Below are 20,068 nucleotides of genomic sequence, written 5' to 3'. Positions count from 1 at the left end.
TCACCCCGCTTGCGGTCGTAGAACTGCTGTCTGCATTCTGCAGATGGTCCATAGACCCCAGCCAGCAGTTGTAGCGCCCTCGGCAGAGTAGAACGCTTCTCTCTTGGCGCCGATGTGAGGGCGGCGAGCGCGTCGGCGTCGAGGAGCGCCGGCAGCGCGCAGAGGGCTTCGTCGTCCGACCACCTAGCCATTTCTTGGTGGGCGATGAAGCGACGCTGGAAGCCGCCCCAGTCGCCCTCCGCGCCAACAAATTCCTTCAGCGGAGGTAGCCGTTGTTGCAGCGCAGCGTTCGCCTTGGAAGTCTGCAGGCTGCTATCCCCAGGACTCGGCTGTGCGTCGGCGCGAATGGCAGATGGAATCGCCTGTCGCAGCCGTGATGACGTTCCCGCCGCTGGCGATGATGCGGCTGTCCCAGCGAGAGCGGTGTCGGACCCAAGGTTTAGCCCGGCCACGCCCTCTGCAGCTGCCGTGGCGATGGCGGGAAATTGAAAGTTGGAGTCTTCCGAAATGGCGGGAAGGCGCTCCGGTCGTCGACTCCCCTCGCCCCGTGGTGGACCACCAGCCCCCAGCCGCGTGATGTTTTCCAGCGTGGCGGCAGCGGCATACAGCAGCTCCGCCAGCCTCTCGTGAGCCAGCCGTAGCGCGTCTGGCTGCGGCCCCTCTTCATGCCGATGCCCCGGCAGGAACGCGTCAGGCCCCGGCTGTACCATGTCTTGGTGAGCCGTCTCGGGCTCAACGATTTCAGCAGTGTCCTCGTCCGGCACTCTGGCTCGAGCTGTCTGACGTGTTTCCATGTTCGTAATACTTCTGACACCAGATGAAGTACCGGTAAGTACGCTGGACACCCAGGTTGAGGCACACGTATCTTTATTACAAGTTGTCGGTACAGGACAGCACTAGAGGGGGTAGCGGCCCCCTCACCCGGATAACTGGGGATACACCCTAGCTAATCCTGACCTAACCCCAAGTCCTCCACTAACGGGCTAGGGGAGGCTAACTGGCCCGACACTGGTGAGTCGGGCTACGGTCTCCGGAGTCCCAGGGTACTGACCCTGGTTCACGGAACCATGCCTCTGGCTCGATCCTCCGCAGCCCTTACAAGGGCGGCGTCGAGGGGAGTCCAGGGCTTCTAACTAGCAGATCTTCCTTCTTCCTCCTTCGTTCCCAGACTCAGCCACGAGCTCTCTCTGTCCTCCCCCTTTATACCCCCCGTCAGGATCACAACCCCCCAGGCTGCCTGATGCGGACGTCGCTGCGGGCACCCCCCCCCGTGTACTCCCGGAGCTCCGCCCACTGTGTTTATTCCCCGTTGGATCCCATGCACCTACAGCCCTCCCGTAACAACCCTACACAAGCACTCAACCACTTGAGCTAATTCCCCGCTGGGCTATCGTGGATGATATCTCGTCATAGGCCATAGCACTGTTTGAAAAATACTTAGCAAAATAAGAACAAACTTCACCTTTAAATCTGCGATAAATTAAAACCGACCTAAGCGATACAGGAAGCCAGATCGCATAGACTGGCTTCGATCCATCGACCTGTGGGTAATGGACCCATCACGCTTCCGCTGTGACACTGCTTTCTTGTAAATGGCTGTTATCGACGTCCATGTATCTGATGAGGTGCAGTAAAGATATTGAAAAATTATCATTGGTTGCATCAATACCGGGTTAAGCAATTCATTTGTAATAATTTAATTGACCTTGTGAATATATTGATAACGTTTTAAACATTCGACACGTTCATATGTTTACTCAATTTATACATGCTAACAAACAAAAAATGGAACATGTCCATATTTGTTTTGGAGAATGTGGGCATCGATCCCACTACCTCTCGCATGCTAAGCGAGCGCTCTACCACTTGAGCTAATTCCCCGCTGGGCTGTCGTGGATGACATCTCGACATAGGCCATAGTACTTTTTGAAAAATATTTAGCAAAATAAGAACAAACTTCACCTTTAAATCTGCGATAAATTAAAACCGACCAAAGCGATACAGGAAGCCAGATCGCATAGACTGGCTTCGATCCATCGACCTGTGGGTAATGGACCCATCACGCTTCCGCTGTGACACTCTGCTTTCTTGTAAATGGCTGTTATCGACGTCCATGTACCTGATGAGGTGCAGAAAAGATATTGAAAAAATATCATTGGTTGCATCAATACCGGGTTAAGAAATTCATTTGTAATAATTTAATTGACCTTGTGAATATATTTGTAATGCGGGCGTAAGCGACCTTCCGGATGTGACGTCACGGGGGGTGGAGTCATGTGACGTGGGTGGAAGGTTCGGGTCCTTAAGCGGGTAAACCGGAAGGGGAAGTGAGTCGGGGTGTGAGCGGAAAAGAGTGAGGCCACGGGGGCGAGTGAGAAGAGGGGGGGCACCGACGGCCATCGGGAGCCAACCCCGAAGACAAGAGGAAGCTGCGGAGTGGTGTGCAGCTGCAGAGGAGACAGCCAGAAGGGCTGCGTGTTAGAGGCAGCGGTGTGGCTGCCAGGAGGAGCTGCGGAGAGAGAGAGAGACAGCACGAGGCTGCCAGGAGGTGGAGAGAGAGGAGTTGCAGCGAGTACAGCCAAGGGGGGGCTGTGTGAGAGAAACAGCAGCAGGGCTGCTGTTGTGGATCGGGCCGACATTGGAGTCAGCACCGTGGAGAAGCTACAGAGTAAAGACAGCCGTGTGGGTGTACAGCACGAACCGAATAAAGGACACTGAGCCAGACATCGTGGTCCAGTCGTTTATTACATATTGATAACGTTTTAAACATTCGACACGTTCATATGTTTAGCCAATTTATACACGCTAACAAACAAAAAAAGGAACTTGTCCATATTTGTTTTGGAGAATGTGGGCATCGATCCCACGACCTCTCGCATGCTAAGCAAGCGCTCTACCACTTGAGCTAATTGCCCGCTGGGCTGTCGTGGATGATATCTCGTCATAGGCCATAGCACTGTTTGAAAAATACTTAGCAAAATAAGAACAAACTTCACCTTTAAATCTGCGATAAATTAAAACCGACATAAGCGATACAGGGAGCCAGATCGCATAGACTGGCTTCGATCCATCGACCTGTGGGTAATGGACCCATCACGCTTCCGCTGTGACACTCTGCTTTATTGTAAATGGCTGTTATCGACGTCCATGTACATGATAAGGTGCAGAAAAGATATTGAAAAATTATCATTGGTTGCATCAATACCGGGTTAAGAAATTCATTTGTAATAATTTAATTGACCTTGTGAATATATTGATAACGTTTTAAACATTCGACACGTTCATATGTTTACTAATTTTATACACGCTAACAAACAAAAAATGGTACTTGTCCATATGTGCTTTGGAGAATGTGGGCATCGATCCCACTATCTCTCGCATGCTAAGCAAGCGCTCTACCACATGAGCTAATTAACCGCTGGGCTGTCGTGGATGATATCTCGACATAGGCCATAGCACTTTTTGAAGAATATTTAGCAAAATAAGAACAAACTTCACCTTTAAATCTGCGATGAATTAAAACCGACCTAAGCGATACAGGAAGCCAGATCGCATAGACTGGCTTCGATCCATCGACCTGTGGGTAATGGACCCATCACGCTTCCGCTGTGACACTCTGCTTTCTTGTAAATGTCTGTTATCGACGTCCATGTACATGATAAGGTGCAGAAAAGATATTGAAAAATTATCATTGGTTGCATCAATACCGGGTTAAGAAATTCATTTGTAATAATTTAATTGACCTTGTGAATATATTGATAACGTTTTAAACATTCGACACGTTCATATGTTTACTCAATTTATACACGCTAACAAACAAAAAAAGGAACTTGTCCATATTTGTTTTGGAGAATGTGGGCATCGATCCCACGACCTCTCGCATGCTAAGCAAGCGCTCTACCACTTGAGCTAATTGCCCACTGGGCTGTCGTGGATGATATCTCGTCATAGGCCATAGCACTGTTTGAAAAATACTTAGCAAAATAAGAACAAACTTCACCTTTAAATCTGCGATAAATTAAAACCGACATAAGCGATACAGGGAGCCAGATCGCATAGACTGGCTTCGATCCATCGACCTGTGGGTAATGGACCCATCACGCTTCCGCTGTGACACTCTGCTTTCTTGTAAATGGCTGTTATCGACGTCCATGTACATGATAAGGTGCAGAAAAGATATTGAAAAATTATCATTGGTTGCATCAATACCGGGTTAAGAAATTCATTTGTAATAATTTAATTGACCTTGTGAATATATTGATAACGTTTTAAACATTCGACACGTTCATATGTTTACTAAATTTATACACGCTAACAAACAAAAAATGGTACTTGTCCATATGTGCTTTGGAGAATGTGGGCATCGATCCCACTATCTCTCGCATGCTAAGCAAGCGCTCTACCACATGAGCTAATTAACCGCTGGGCTGTCGTGGATGATATCTCGACATAGGCCATAGCACTTTTTGAAGAATATTTAGCAAAATAAGAACAAACTTCACCTTTAAATCTGCGATAAATTAAAACCGACCTAAAGGATACAGGAAGCCAGATCACATAGACAGGCTTCGATCCATCGACCGGTGGGTAATGGACCCATCACGCTTCCGCTGTGCCACTCTGCTTTCTTGTAACTGGCTGTTATCGACGTCCATGTACCTGATAAGGTGCAGAAAATATATTAAAAAACTATAATTGTTTGCACAAAAACCGGGTGAAGAAATTTATTTGTAATATTTTGATTAACCTTGTGAATATATTGATAACGTTTAAAACATTCGACATGTTCAAATGTTTACTCAATTTATACACGCTAATAAACCAAAAATGGAACTTGTTCATATGTGCTTTGGAGAATGTGGGCATCGATCCCACTATCTCTCGCATGCTAAGCGAGCGTTCTACCACTTGAGCTAATTCCCCGCTGGGCTGTCTTGGATGTTTATCTCGACATAGGCCAAAGCACTTTTTGAAAAATATTTAGCAAAATAAGAACAAACTTCACCTTTAAATCTGCGATAAATTAAAACCGACCTAAAGGATACAGGAAGCCAGATCGCATAGACTGGCTTCGATCCATCGACCTGTGGGTAATGGACCCATCACGCTTCCGCTGTGCCACTCTGCTTTCTTGTAACTGGCTGTTATCGACGTCCATGTGCCTGATAAGGTGCAGAAAATATATTTAAAAACTATCATTGTTTGCACAAATACCGGGTGAAGAAATTCATTTGTAATATTTTACAGGGAGGAACAATGTTCCACACTGCCCACCAGGGATTATTTAGCTGTCTGTCTGTCGTGCATAAATAAATATATAATACACACAGCTCTTTGATTGGTGGAGACCTTACAAACAGCTCTTTGATTGGTGGAGACCTACTGCCGGGTACGGAGAGGGTAGGTGCCTAAGGGAGGAGGGTCAGGGGAGGGGCTTAAGGAAGGGGGGAGTCAGGAGAGGGGCCTGAGGGGAGGGGGGTTCAGGGGAGGGGCCTGAGGGGGGGTTCAGGGGAGGGGCCTGAGGGAGGGGGGGTCAGGGGAGGGGCCTAAGGATATGGGGGGGGGGTGCTCAGGGGAGGGGCCTAACAGAAGGGCGGTCAGGGGAGGGGCCTAAGGGAAGGGGGGTCAGGGGAGGGGCCTGAGGACATGGGGGGGGTGGTCAGGGGAGGGGCCTAAGGGGGGAGGGGCTTAAGGGAGGGGGGGGGGCGATAGTTAAGGGGGCTGTCTGCCTGGCTACCTAAAGTCAAGTTTTCTTTTATACATACTGTACAGGTTACGAACAACAGGTTCCACACTGCCCACCAGGGATTATTTGTCTGTCTGTCGTGCATGAATGCGCTGTCCAACCAAGTTCCTACCTGCCCACTCCGAAGGAACGTGTTGATTAACCTTGTGAATATATTGATAACGTTTTAAACATTCGACACGTTCATATGTTTACTCAATTTATACACGCTAACAAAAAAAAATGGAACTTGTCCATCTGTGTTGTGGAGAATGTGGGCATCGATCCCACTACCTCTCGCATGCTAAGCGAGCGCTCTACCACTTGAGCTAATTCCCCACTGGGCTGTCTTGGATGTTTATCTCGACATAGGCCAAAGCACTTTTTGAAAAATACTTAGCAAAATAAGAACAAACTTCACCTTTAAATCTGCGATAAATTAAAACCGACCTAAAGGATACAGGAAGCCAGATCACATAGACTGGCTTCGATCCATCGACCTGTGGGTAATGGACCCATCACGCTTCCGCGGTGCCACTCTGCTTTCTTGTAACTGGCTGTTATCGACGTCCATGTACCTGATGAGGTGCAGAAAATATGTTAAAAAACTATCATTGTTTGCACAAATACCGGGTGAAGAAATTCATTTGTAATATTTTACAGGGAGGAACAATGTTCCACACTGCCCACCAGGGATTATTTAACTGTCTGTCTGTCTGACTGTCTGTCGTGCATAAATAAACATATAATACACACAGCTCTTTGATTGGTGGAGACCTTACAAACAGCTCTTTGATTGGTGGAGACCTACTGCCGGGTACGGAGAGGGGGGGTGCCTAAGGGAGGAGGGTCAGGGGAGGGGCCTAAGGAAGGGGGGAGTCAGGAGAGGGGCCTGAGGGGGGGGGGGGTTCAGGGGATGGGCCTGAGGGGGGGGGTCAGCGGAGGGGCCTGAGGGAGGGGGGGTCAGGGGAGGGGCCTAAGGATATGGGGGGGGGGTGCTCAGGGGAGGGGCCTAACAGAAGGGCGGTCAGGGGAGGGGCCTAAGGGAAGGGGGGTCAGGGGAGGGGCCTGAGGATATGGGGGGGGGGTGGTCAGGGGAGGGGCCTAAGGGAAAGGGGGTCAGGGGAGGGGCCTAAGGGGGGAGGGGCCTAAGGGAGGGGGGGGGGCGATAGTTAAGGGGGCTGTCTGCCTGGCTACCTAAAGTCAAGTTTTCTTTTATACATACTGTACAGGTTACGAACAACAGGTTCCACACTGCCCACCAGGGATTATTTGTCTGTCTGTCGTGCACGAATGCGCTGTCCAACCAAGTTCCTACCTGCCCACTCCGAAGGAACGTGTTGATTAACCTTGTGAATATATTGATAACGTTTAAAACATTCGACACGTTCAAATGTTTACTCAATTTATACACGCTAACAAACAAAAAATGGAACTTGTCCATATGTGCTTTGGCGAATGTGGGCATCGATCCCACTATCTCTCGCATGCTAAGCGCGCGTTCTACCACTTGAGCTAATTCCCCGCTGGGCTGTCTTGGATGTTTATCTCGACATAGGCGAAAGCACTTTTTGAAAAATATTTAGCAAAATAAGAACAAACTTCACCTTTAAATCTGCGATAAATTAAAACCGACCTAATAGATACAGGAAGCCAGATCGCATAGACTGGCTTCGTTCTATCGACCTGTGGGTAATGGAACTATCACGCTTCCGCTGTACCATTCTGCTTTCTTGTAACTGGCTGTTATTGACGTCCATGTACCTGATAAGGTGCAGAAAATATATTAAAAAACTATCATTGTTTGCACAAATACCGGGTGAAGAAATTCATTTGTAATATTTTACAGGGAGGAACAATGTTCCACACTGCCCACCAGGGATTATTTAACTGTCTGTCTGTCTGCCTGTCTGTCGTGCATAAATAAATATATAATACACACAGCTCTTTGATTGGTGGAGACCTTACAAACAGCTCTTTGATTGGTGGAGACCTACTGTCGGGTACGGAGAGGGGGGGTGCCTAAGGGAGGAGGGTCAGGGGAGGGGCCTAAGGAAGGGGGGAGTCAGGAGAGGGGCCTGAGGGGGGGGGGTTCAGGGGAGGGGCCTAAGGGGGGGTCAGCGGAGGGGCCTGAGGGAGGGGGGGTCAGGGGAGGGGCCTAAGGATATGGGGGGGGGTGCTCAGGGGAGGGGCCTAACAGAAGGGGGGTCAGGGGAGGGGCCTAAGGGAAGGGGGGTCAGGGGAGGGGCCTGAGGATATGGGGGGGGGGTGGTCAGGGGAGGGGCCTAAGGGAAAGGGGGTCAGGGGAGGGGCCTAAGGGGGGAGGGGCCTAAGGGAGGGGGGGATAGTTAAGGGGGCTGTCTGCCTGGCTACCTAAAGTCAAGTTTTCTTTTATACATACTGTACAGGTTACGAACAACAGGTTCCACACTGCCCACCAGGGATTATTTGTCTGTCTGTCGTGCACGAATGTGAGCTGTCCAACCAAGTTCCTACCTGCCCACTCCGAAGGAACGTGTTGATTAACCTTGTGAATATATTGATAACGTTTAAAACATTCGACACGTTCAAATGTTTACTCAATTTATACACGCTAACAAACAAAAAATGGAACTTGTCCATATGTGCTTTGGCGAATGTGGGCATCGATCCCACTATCTCTCGCATGCTAAGCGAGCGTTCTACCACTTGAGCTAATTCCCCGCTGGGCTGTCGTGGATGATATCTCGACATAGGCCATAGCACTTTTTGAAAAATATTTTGCAAAATAAGAAAAAACTTCACCTTTAAATGTGCGATTAATTAAAACCGACCTAAGCGATACAGGAAGCCAGATCGCATAGACTGGCTTCGATCCATCGACCTGTGGGTAATGGACCCATCACGCTTCCGCTGTGACACTCTGCTTTCTTGTAAACGGCTGTTATCGACGTCCATGTACCTGATGAGGTGCAGAAAAGATATTGAAAAATTATCATTGGTTGCATCAATACCGGGTTAAGAAATTCATTTGTAATGATTTAATTGACCTTGTGAATATATTGATAACGTTTTAAACATTCGACACGTTCAAATGTTTACTCAATTTATACACGCTAAACAAACAAAAAATGGAACTTGTCCATATGTGCTTTGGAGAATGTGGGCATCGATCCCACTATCTCTCGCATGCTAAGCGAGCGTTCTACCACTTGAGCTAATTCCCCGCTGGGCTGTCGTGGATGATATCTCGACATAGGCCATAGCACTTTTTGAAAAATATTTTGCAAAATAAGAAAAAACTTCACCTTTAAATGTGCGATTAATTAAAACCGACCTAAGCGATACAGGAAGCCAGATCGCATAGACTGGCTTCGATCCATCGACCTGTGGGTAATGGACCCATCACGCTTCCGCTGTGACACTCTGCTTTCTTGTAAACGGCTGTTATCGACGTCCATGTACCTGATGAGGTGCTGAAAAGATATTGAAAAATTATCATTGGTTGCATCAATACCGGGTTAAGAAATTCATTTGTAATAATTTAATTGACCTTGTGAATATATTGATAACGTTTTAAACATTCGACACGTTCAAATGTTTACTCAATTTATACACGCTAAACAAACAAAAAATGGAACTTGTCCATATGTGCTTTGGAGAATGTGGGCATCGATCCCACTATCTTTCGTATGCTAAGCGAGCTTTCTACCACTTGAGCTAATTCCCCGCTGGGCTGTCGTGGATGATATCTCGACATAGGCCATAGCACTTTTTGAAAAATATTTTGCAAAATAAGAACAAACTTCACCTTTAAATCTGCAATAAATTAAAACCGCCCTAAGCGATACAGGAAGCCAGATCGCATAGACTGGCTTCAATCCATCGACCTGTGGGTAAAGGACCCATCACGCTTCCGCTGTGCCACTCTGCTTTCTTGTAACTAGCTGTTATCGACGTCCATGTACCTGATAAGGTGCAGAAAATATATTAAAAAGCTATCATTGTTTGCACAAATACCGGGTGAAGAAATTCATTTGTAATATTTTGATTAACCTTGTGAATATATTGATAACGTTTAAAACATTCGACACGTTCAAATGTTTACTCAATTTATACACGCTAACAAACAAAAAATGGAACTTGTCCATATGTGCTTTGGAGAATGTGGACATCGATCCCACTATCTCTCGCATGCTAAGCGAGCGTTCTACCACTTGAGCTAATTCCCCACTGGGCAGTCGTGGATGATATCTCGACATAGGCCATAGCACTTTTTGAAAAATATTTTGTAAAATAAGAACAAACTTCACCTTTAAATGTGCGATTAATTAAAACCGACCTAAGCGATACAGGAAGCCAGATCGCATAGACTGGCTTCGATCCATCGACCTGTGGGTAATGGACCCATCACGCTTCCGCTGTGACACTCTGCTTTCTTGTAAACGGCTGTTATCGACGTCCATGAACCTGATGAGGTGCAGAAAAGATATTGAAAAATGATCATTGGTTGCATCAATACCAGGTTAAGAAATTCATTTGTAATAATTTAATTGACCTTCCGAATATATTGATAACGTTTTAAACATTCGACACGTTCAAATGTTTACTCAATTTATACACGCTAACAAACAAAAAATGGAACTTGTCCATATGTCTTATTGGTTCCTTTGGATAAATTCACGTAGAAGGGAAGTAATAAAATAATAAAGAATAAAACATAATAAAATAATTCTGACGACGTTTCGGCGACAACGCAAGCAGCCGTCCTCAGGTGAAGAACATGTCTGCCGATAAGACAGAGTCTAAATGACACGTCTTAGGCTTAGAGTGTCTATTTAAGCTGTGCTGTCGTGGATGATTGTTTGCACAAATACCGGGTGAAGACATTCATTTGTAATATTTTGATTAACCTTGTGAATATATTGATAACGTTTTAAACATTCGACACGTTCATATGTTTACACAATTTATACACGCTAACAAAAAAATGGAACTTGTCCATATGTGCTTTGGAGAATGTGGGCATCGATCCCACTACCTCTCGCATGCTAAGCGAGCGCTCTACCACTTGAGCTAATTCCCCACTGGGCTGTCTTGGATGATATCTCGACATAGGCCATAGCACTTTTTGAAAAAATTTAGCAAAATAAGAACAAACTTAACTTTTAAATCTGCGATAAATTAAAACCGACCTAAGCGATACAGGAAGCCAGATCGCATAGACTGGCTTCGATCCATCGACCTGTGGGTAATGGACCCATCACGCTTCCGCTGTGACACTCTGCTTTCTTGTAAATGGCTGTTATCGACATCCATGTACGTGATGAGGTGCAGAAAAGATATTGAAAAATTATCATTGTTTGTACAAATACCGGGTTAAGAAATTCATTTGTAATAATTTGACCTTGCGAATATATTGATAACGTTTTAAACATTCGACACGTTCATATGTTTACTCAATTTATACACGCTAACAAACAAAAAATGGAACTTGTCCATATGTGTTTTGGAGAATGTGGGCATCGATCCCACTAGCTCTCGCATGCTAAGCAAGCGCTCTACCACTTGAGCTAATTCCCCGCTGGGCTATCTTGGATGTTTATCTCGACTTTTTGTAAAATATTTAGACAAAAGAAGAAGAAACTTTACCTTAAAATCTGCGATGAATAAAAACCGATCTAAGAGATACAGGAAACCAGTTAGCACAGACTGGTTTGGATCCATTGACCTCTGGGTAAAGTGTCCAGCACGCTTCCGCTTCACCACTCTCCTTTCATGAAATGGCTATTATCGACGTCCATTTACCTGATAAGGTGCAGAAAATATATTAAAAAACTATCATTATTTGCACAAATACCGGGTGAAGAAATTCATTTGTAATATTTTATATTAACCTTGTGAATATATTGATAACGTTTAAAACATTCGACACGTTCAAATGTTTACTCAATTTATACATGCTAACAAACAAAAAACGGAACTTGTCCATATGTGTATTGGAGAATGTGGGCATCGATCCCACTATTTCTCGCATGCTAAGCGAGCGCTCTACCACTTGAGCTAATTCCCCGCTGGGCTATCGTGGATGATATCTCGACATAGGCCATAGCACTTTTTGAAAAATAGTTAGCAAAATAAGAACAAACTTCACCTTTAAATCTGCGATAAATTAAAACCGACCTAAGCGATACAGGAAGCCAGATTGCATAGACTGGCTTCGATCCATCGAATTGTGGGTAATGGACCCATCACGCTTCCGCTGTGACACTCTGCTTTCTTGTAAATGGCTGTTATCGACGTCCATGTACCTGATGAGGTGCAGAAAAGAAATTGAAAAATTATCATTGGTTGCATCAATACCGGGTTAAGAAATTCATTTGTAATAATTTAATTAACCTTGTGAATATATTGATAACGTGTTAAACATTCGACACGTTTATATGTTTACTCAATTTATACACGCTAACAAACAAAAAATGGAACTTGTCCATATGTCTTATTGGTTCTTTCGGTAAAGTCACGTAGAAGGGAAGTAATAAAATAATAAAGAATAAAACATAATAAAATAATTCTCACGACGTTTCGGCCACAACGCAAGCAGCCGTCCTCAGGTGAAGAACATGTCTGCCGATAAGACAGAGTCTAAATGACACGTCTTAGGCTTAGAGTGTCTATTTAAGCTGTGCTGTCGTGGATGATTGTTTGCACAAATACCAGGTGAAGAAATTCATTTGTAATATTTTGATTAACCTTGTGAATATATTGATAACGTTTTAAACATTCGACACGTTCATATGTTTACTCAATTTATACACGCTAACAAAAAAATGGAACTTGTCCATATGTGCTTTGGAGAATGTGGGCATCGATCCCACTACCTCTCGCATGCTAAGCGAGCGCTCTACCACTTGAGCTAATTCCCCACTGGGCTGTCTTGGATGATATCTCGACATAGGCCATAGCACTTTTTGAAAAAATTTAGCAAAATAAGAACAAACTTAACTTTTAAATCTGCGATAAATTAAAACCGACCTAAGCGATACAGGAAGCCAGATCGCATAGACTGGCTTCGATCCATCGACCTGTGGGTAATGGACCCATCACGCTTCCGCTGTGACACTCTGCTTTCTTGTAAATGGCTGTTATCGACGTCCATGTACGTGATGAGGTGCAGAAAAGATATTGAAAAATTATCATTGTTTGTACAAATACCGGGTTAAGAAATTCATTTGTAATAATTTGACCTTGCGAATATATTGATAACGTTTTAAACATTCGACACGTTCATATGTTTACTCAATTTATACACGCTAACAAACAAAAAATGGAACTTGTCCATATGTGTTTTGGAGAATGTGGGCATCGATCCCACTAGCTCTCGCATGCTAAGCAAGCGCTCTACCACTTGAGCTAATTCCCCGCTGGGCTGTCCTGGATGTTTATCTCGACTTTTTGGAAAATATTTAGACAAAAGAAGAAGAAACTTTACCTTAAAATCTGCGATGAATAAAAACCGATCTAAGAGATACAGGAAACCAGTTAGCACAGACTGGTTTGGATCCATTGACCTCTGGGTAAAGTGTCCAGCAGGCTTCCGCTTCACCACTCTCCTTTCATGAAATGGCTATTATGAACGTCCATGTACCTGATAAGGTGCAGAAAATATATTTAAAAAACTATCATTGTTTGCACAAATACCTGGTGAAGAAATTAATTTGTAATATTTTGATTAACCTTGTGAATATATTGATAACGTTTAAAACATTCGACACGTTCAAATGTTTACTCAATTTATACATGCTAACAAACAAAAAATGGAACTTGTCCATATGTGCATTGGAGAATGTGGGCATCGATCCCACTATCTCTCGCATGCTAAGCGAGCGATCTACCACTTGAGCTAATTCCCCACTGGGCTGTCTTGGATGTTCATCTCGACATAGGCCATAGCACTTTTTGAAAAAAGTTAGCATAATAAGAACAAACTTCACCTTTAAATCTGCAATAAATTAAAACCGACCTAAGCGATACAGGAAGCCAGATCGCATAGACTGGCTTCGATCCATCGCCCTGTGGGTAATGGACTCATCACGCTTCCGCTGTGACACTCTGCCTTCTTGAAAATGGCTGTTATCGACGTCCATGTACCTGATGAGGTGCAGAAAAGATATTGAAAAATTATCATTGGTTGCATCAATACCGGGTTAAGAAATTCATTTGTAATAATTTAATTGACCTTGTGAATATATTGATAACGTTTTAAACATTCGACACGTTCATATGTGTACTCAATTTATACACGCTTACAAACAAAAAATTGGAACTTGTCCATATGTGTTTTGGAGAATGTAGGCATCGATCCCACTTACTTCTCGCATGCTAAGCGAGCGCTCTACCACTTGAGCTAATTCCCCGCGGGGCTGTCTTGGATGTTTATCTCGACATAGGCCATAGCACTTTTTGAAAAATATTTAGCAAAATAGGAACAAACTTCACCTTTAAATCTGCGATAAATTAAAACCGATTTAAAGGATACAGGAAGCCAGATCGCATGGACTGGCTTCGATCCATCGATCTGTGGGTAATGGACCCATCACGCTTCCGCTGTGCCACTCTGCTTTCTTGTAACTGGCTGTTATCGACGTCCATGTACCTGATGAGGTGCAGAAAAGATATTGAAGCATTATCATTGGTTGCATCAATACCAGGTTACGAAATTCATTTGTAATAATTTAATTGACCTTGTGAATATATTGATAACGATTTAAATATTCGACACGTGCAAATGTTTACTCAATTTATACACGCAAACAAACAAAAAATGGAACTTGTCCATATGTGCTTTGGAGAATGTGGGCATCGATCCCACTACCTCTCGCATGCTAAGCGAGCACTCTACCACTTGAGCTAATTCCCCGCAGGGCTGTCTTGGATGTTTATCTCGACATAGGCCATAGCACTTTTTGAAAAATATTTAGCAAAATAGGAACAAACTTCACCTTTATATCTGCGATAAATTAAAACCGACCTAAGCGATACAGGAAGCCAGATCGTATAGACTGGCTTCGATCCATCGACCTGTCGGTAATGGACTCATCACGCGTCCGCTGTGACACTCTGCTTTCTTGAAAATGGCTGTTATCGACGTCCATGTACCTGATGAGGTGCAGAAAAGATATTGAAAAATTATCATTGGTTGCATCAATACCGGGTTAAGAAATTAATTTGTAATAATTTAATTGACATTGTGAATATATTGATAACGTTTTAATCATTCGACACGTTCAAATGTTTACTCAATTTATACACTCTAACAAACAAAAAATGGAACTTGTTCATATGTGCTTTGGAGAACGTGGGCATTGATCCCACTATCTCTCGCATGCTCAGCGAGCGCTCTACCACTTGAGCTAATTCCCCGCTGGGCTGTCGTGGATGATATCTCGACATAGGCCATAGCACTTTTTGAAAAATATTTAGCAAAATAAGAACAAACTTCACCTTTAAATCTGCGATAAATTAAAACCGACCTAAGCGATACAGGAAGCCAGATCGCATAGACTGGCTTCGATCCATCGACCTGTAGGTAATGGACCCATCATGCCTCCGCTGTGACACTCTGCTTTCTTGTAAAGGGCTGTTATCGACGTCCATGTACCTGATGAGGTGCAGAAAAGATATTGAAACATTATCATTGGTTGCATCAATACCGGGTTAAGAAATTAATTTGTAATAATTTAATTGACCTTGTGAATATATTGATAACGTTTTAAACATTCGACACGTTCATATGTTTACTCAATGTATACACGCTGTTGTATGTCTTGGAGTTAAGAAATTTTGATGAAAATAATAAAAATTAATAATTTTCCGAAAAATGCGCAAATCGCATTAATTATGTTAATGTGTGTATTAACATGCATAAATTATGATAATGTGTGTAATGATATGCATAAATTATGATGGTTGAGTAATTGTATGCATAAATTATGATAATCGCGGAGATAATCGTAGTAATTTATGCGGATGCTTGCGATGATGTTAATGTGAGTAGTTGTGGTAATTAGGCTCAGCTTCGTTTATCCAGAGTTATGTCAATCAGGATAACACGATGATCAATGATTAAACGTTTACCGATTATCCTAGTGTGTGTTATGATATTTAGGTCTCCATTTTCATATCTCATCACAGGATACAGTTATCAAGAATAAGATGGTTTTGCATGGACTTGGAAAGAAGCACTCGAACAGTTGGTGTTAAGCAATTTTATTCTAACAAGCATGTGACATTCTATCATGCAGGTCGAACATGAGTCAATAATTCATGAATAACCAAACCCCTATGCATTTGCGATATCATGCGTTCGATTAATGGTGTAATGCGGGCGAAAGCGACCTTCCGGATGTGACGTCACGAGGAGGCGGAGCCAGGTGACGTGGGTGAAAGGTAGGGGGTCCTTAAGCGGGTAAACCGGAAGGAGAAGGCAGTCGGGGTGTGAATGGAAAGGTGTGGGGCCACGCGGGCGTACGAGCCGAGGGGGCACCGTGAGAGGCGGGAGCCAACCCTGGGAACAGTAGGGAGCTACTGGGAGGTGTAAAGCTGCAGATAGAGATAGGCAGTAAGGCTGTGTGTGAGGAGCAGCGGGGTGGCTGCCAAGAGTCGCAGGAGCGACGAGAAGGCGAGACAGCACGAGGCTGTCAGAGCTGCAGCAGGAACAGCCAAGGGAGCTGTGTGAGAGTACAGCAGCGGAGCTGCTGTGGGGCTGCAAGAGCGACAAGAACAGCAGCGGGGCTGCTGATGTGGACTGGAGTGACATCGGAACCAGCACAGAGAGAATAAGAGAGACAGCCGTGTGGGAACGCAGTACGGACCGAATAAAGGACACTGAGCCAGAGATCGTGGTCAAGTCTTTTATTACACTGGTGTCAGAAGTGAAACGGCATGTCTAAGCAAGTAAGGAAGAAAATTCCCCCGGCGCCAGCATCGGCTTCTTCGTCCGACGACGACGAATTCCCTCCGACCACGGATTCTGCTGGGGTGGTGGAGGAGAGCCCTGCTGAGGCGAGCACGGGGACGGGCGTGGAAGATGTCGGCGCGATGGCGGGTCCGTCAACAACATCGGACGCTCACCAAAGATGGCAACAGGTGGCAGAACAACTGGAGACACTCAAGGACGTCCTGGCGCATCTATGTCACCTCGTTACGCCAAGGACGACGATGGAACGAGAAGGTGCTCCACGGGCCGCCACGTTGCCTGCCCTGCCGCCGCCATTGGCCACGCGGCAAGAAGACGCCATCTTGCGCGCTCCGCGGCGCCAAACCGCCATCTTGGCCACGCCGCGGGCCGACGCCATTTTGAATTTGCCTCCAGAACAACCATCATTGGAAGACGGCGTAAAGAGGAGTCGGAGTCGCCACCTTACTACAGTTAAGGAATTCTCTATCGGGGGCGATTGGAGCGCTTTCGCCTGCCGATTTTTGGCGGCGGTTCGTTCAGCAAGATGGACCGATGCGGAGGCCTTGGAAGTGTTGCCGACTCTACTGGACGACGAATCTGTTCGATTTTTCCGTTCCATAACGGCCGATAAGAAGAAGACTTTATGTGGAGTTTTTGAGGAAATGGCCGACGCCTATGAGCCACCTGACGACGCGCATCGGCGATTCGCTCAACGACAACGAGCACCCGAAGAATCGCCCGTGGCGTTCAGGGGTGCGGTGTTGGAGCTGGCCATGGCAGCATATCCTGACACGCCACAGGATCTGCTCGAGCCTCTCATATTGGGAAAAATGCTGGAGCTGTCTCGGGATCTGGGGATCCCCATGCCTGTGTGTGGGCATGAGAAGCTCACGTCCCGGGCGGCAGCAAAGTGTCTGGATGCGCAGTTTAATCTCCGTCGCTGGAAGCAAGTGGCGGCATGGACGGGTGGGCCCGTCAAGGAAGGAGGCGCGATGGAGTGGGACCCCACAAGGGCGATCTATGTGCCGGATGAGCGGGGTCCACAGGAGCTGACGGCTGCCTCCTCTCCATGGTCGGGACGCGGAAGGCCGGGGCCGCGCGCTACGCCATCGGGACGGGGCCGCCGGGATGCAAGACCTGCGCTTCGGCGCAACGAGGCCGATTGCTTCCGCTGCGGCCGTAGGGGCCATTACGCCAAAGATTGCTGGGCCCGCTTCCCGGGTCCGCCGCAGCAGGAGCCCACAACACCGGACAAGCCGACCAAGGAACCTCCGAAACAGGCATGTCGGCACGCACCAGACACTCGGCAAGGCTTTACACCTCACCCACCACCCTTGTTGCGCGATCCTATTGTTGTTGTTAAAGAAAGGCCATCGACGGGGCCTTGTCATTCAGTTACGCAGTGGCGCAAATTGGCACGGAGAGTTGTCGCGGCCGCTACGGGTTCGTCCACTGTGCCGGGGTCCATACAAGGTGTGGACGTGCGCATTTTGGTCGACTCGGGAGCGTCTGCGACTATTATATCGGATGTCATTTTCCATCTGTTGGGCATTCCGCCGGGGGCTGTGCGTCCGGTTTATGGGTCTTGCGTCGCTGCGAACGGGGGTAGTATGGGTATCGTGGGCCAGGTGGATGCTAAGATATCTATAGGGGATGTGTCGGCTTCGGGCGTTGTGTTAATATCGAGATCTTTGGCGGTTCCTTGCTTACTAGGCACGGATTTTTTGGCTAAGATGCCCATTTTGATTAAAATCAATGAGAATTGTATTGAATTGCCGGGGGGCCGTCGAATCTCGTTTCTGCCGTCGCCCTGGGGGCGACCTGCTTCGGCCGTACAGGTGCAGGCGCTGTCCGTCGCATCTGTGGACATCCCACCTGGTTCACAGATGCTTATACCCTTGCGGTATCGGAAGCCCCTGCCCAATCGGCTAGGAGCACAAGGGGTCTTGTTGTCACCATCCGCCACGATAACAACGGGATTGGCGTTAGTTGGGGCACAGACCATCGTCCGGCCGGATCAATTACCGGTTTTACAGGTGCTTAATGCGGGGGTGGAAAACATCCGTGTTCCGGCCGGTACGGTTGTGGCACATGCCACTACGGCGTTTGCGACGCGCGATTGTCCGCATCGCTGAGGAGTGGTCGCTGGTGTTTCCGAGCCAAGGGGTTCGGATAATCGTTGGATCGCTACCTTATGTGATGAAAATTCTTCCCTGTCCGTGGGGCAACGTGATGCGCTGCGTAAATTGTTGCTGACGTATTCGGATGTGTTCAGCTCCGACGATTTGGATTTGGGACGCACATCGTTACTTTCCCATCACATTGAGACGGGCGACGCTGCCCCTATTCGGTTAAATTCGCATCGGATGAGTCCAGCGGAGCGAGAACACGTTCGGGGGGCGGTGGAAGACATGTTGGCTGCGGACATTATATCGCCATCTAACAGCCCATGGGGCGCTCCTGTGGTCTTGGTTAAGAAAAAGGATGGCAACTTGCGATTTTGTGTCGATTTCCGGAAATTGAATAAGATATCGGTGGCAGATGCGTACCCCCTGCCGCGTATGGACGACTCCCTTGACGCATTGTCGGGGGCTAAGTTCTTTTCCACACTGGACCTCTCTTCGGGATTTTGGCAGCTTCCCCTTGACGAGTCCTCACGGGAGAAAACCGCATTCCGTACGCCGCAGGGGTTATTTCAATTCAACTGCCTCCCGATGGGATTGAATGCGGCCCCTGCTACATTTCAAAGATTGATGGAGCTCGTTTTGACGGGGTTGCAGTGGGAGACGTGTCTTATATATTTGGACGATATTATTGTGTTCAGCCGCACATTTGAGGAACATTTAACGCGGCTGGAGACAGTGTTCACGAGGATGCGCTCTGCCAATTTGAAATTCAAACCAAAGAAATGCCACCTACTGCAACGGTCCGTCCGTTATTTGGGGCACATTGTGAGTGCAGAGGGGGTGTCCACGGATCCGGAAAAGACGGCGTGTGTCCGGGATTGGCCGACTCCGGCCTCTGTGGGGGATGTTCGGCGCTTTTTGGGATTTGCCTCGTATTACCGAAGATTTGTGCCGGGGTTTGCGACGATTGCGAGGCCCTTGCATCTCCTTACGGGTAAAGGACGGAAATTTGGTTGGGGAGAGCCGGAAGAGGCGGCCTTTCGGGGTCTGCGTGATCTATTGGCTACGGCCCCGACATTGGATTATCCCGATTTTGATCGCCCTTTCATTCTTGATACGGACGCGAGTGACACAGGTATTGGGGCGGTATTATCACAGTCTAAAGGGGGCGTAGAGCGCGTCGTGGCGTATGGTAGCCGAGTCTTGTCGCCTGCGGAAACACGCTACTGTGTCACTCGTAGAGAACTTTTGGCGGTTGTTTTTTTCCTACGGCAATTT

At 46.6% G+C, this 20,068-nt stretch overlaps 5 non-coding genes across 5 annotated transcripts; all 5 read right to left on the bottom strand.

Annotated features, from left to right (window-relative positions):
* Window positions 1-1,808: 1,808 nt before the first annotated feature.
* TRNAA-AGC (transfer RNA alanine (anticodon AGC)) lies at window positions 1,809-1,881 on the bottom strand. The gene has a single exon. It is a non-coding gene; the product is annotated as a tRNA-Ala (tRNA).
* Window positions 1,882-5,991: 4,110 nt separating this feature from the next.
* Window positions 5,992-6,064, bottom strand: TRNAA-AGC (transfer RNA alanine (anticodon AGC)). The gene has a single exon. It is a non-coding gene; the product is annotated as a tRNA-Ala (tRNA).
* Window positions 6,065-10,717: 4,653 nt separating this feature from the next.
* TRNAA-AGC (transfer RNA alanine (anticodon AGC)) lies at window positions 10,718-10,790 on the bottom strand. The gene has a single exon. It is a non-coding gene; the product is annotated as a tRNA-Ala (tRNA).
* A 1,767-nt stretch (window positions 10,791-12,557) lies between these two features.
* Window positions 12,558-12,630, bottom strand: TRNAA-AGC (transfer RNA alanine (anticodon AGC)). The gene has a single exon. It is a non-coding gene; the product is annotated as a tRNA-Ala (tRNA).
* Window positions 12,631-14,551: 1,921 nt separating this feature from the next.
* Window positions 14,552-14,624, bottom strand: TRNAA-AGC (transfer RNA alanine (anticodon AGC)). Its single transcript has one exon. It is a non-coding gene; the product is annotated as a tRNA-Ala (tRNA).
* Window positions 14,625-20,068: the final 5,444 nt, after the last annotated feature.

This window comes from Lampetra fluviatilis, chromosome 16 (genome assembly GCF_964198595.1).
Source record: "Lampetra fluviatilis chromosome 16, kcLamFluv1.1, whole genome shotgun sequence".
NCBI lineage: Eukaryota > Metazoa > Chordata > Hyperoartia > Petromyzontiformes > Petromyzontidae > Lampetra > Lampetra fluviatilis.
This window is presented reverse-complemented; position numbering and strand designations above follow the sequence as displayed.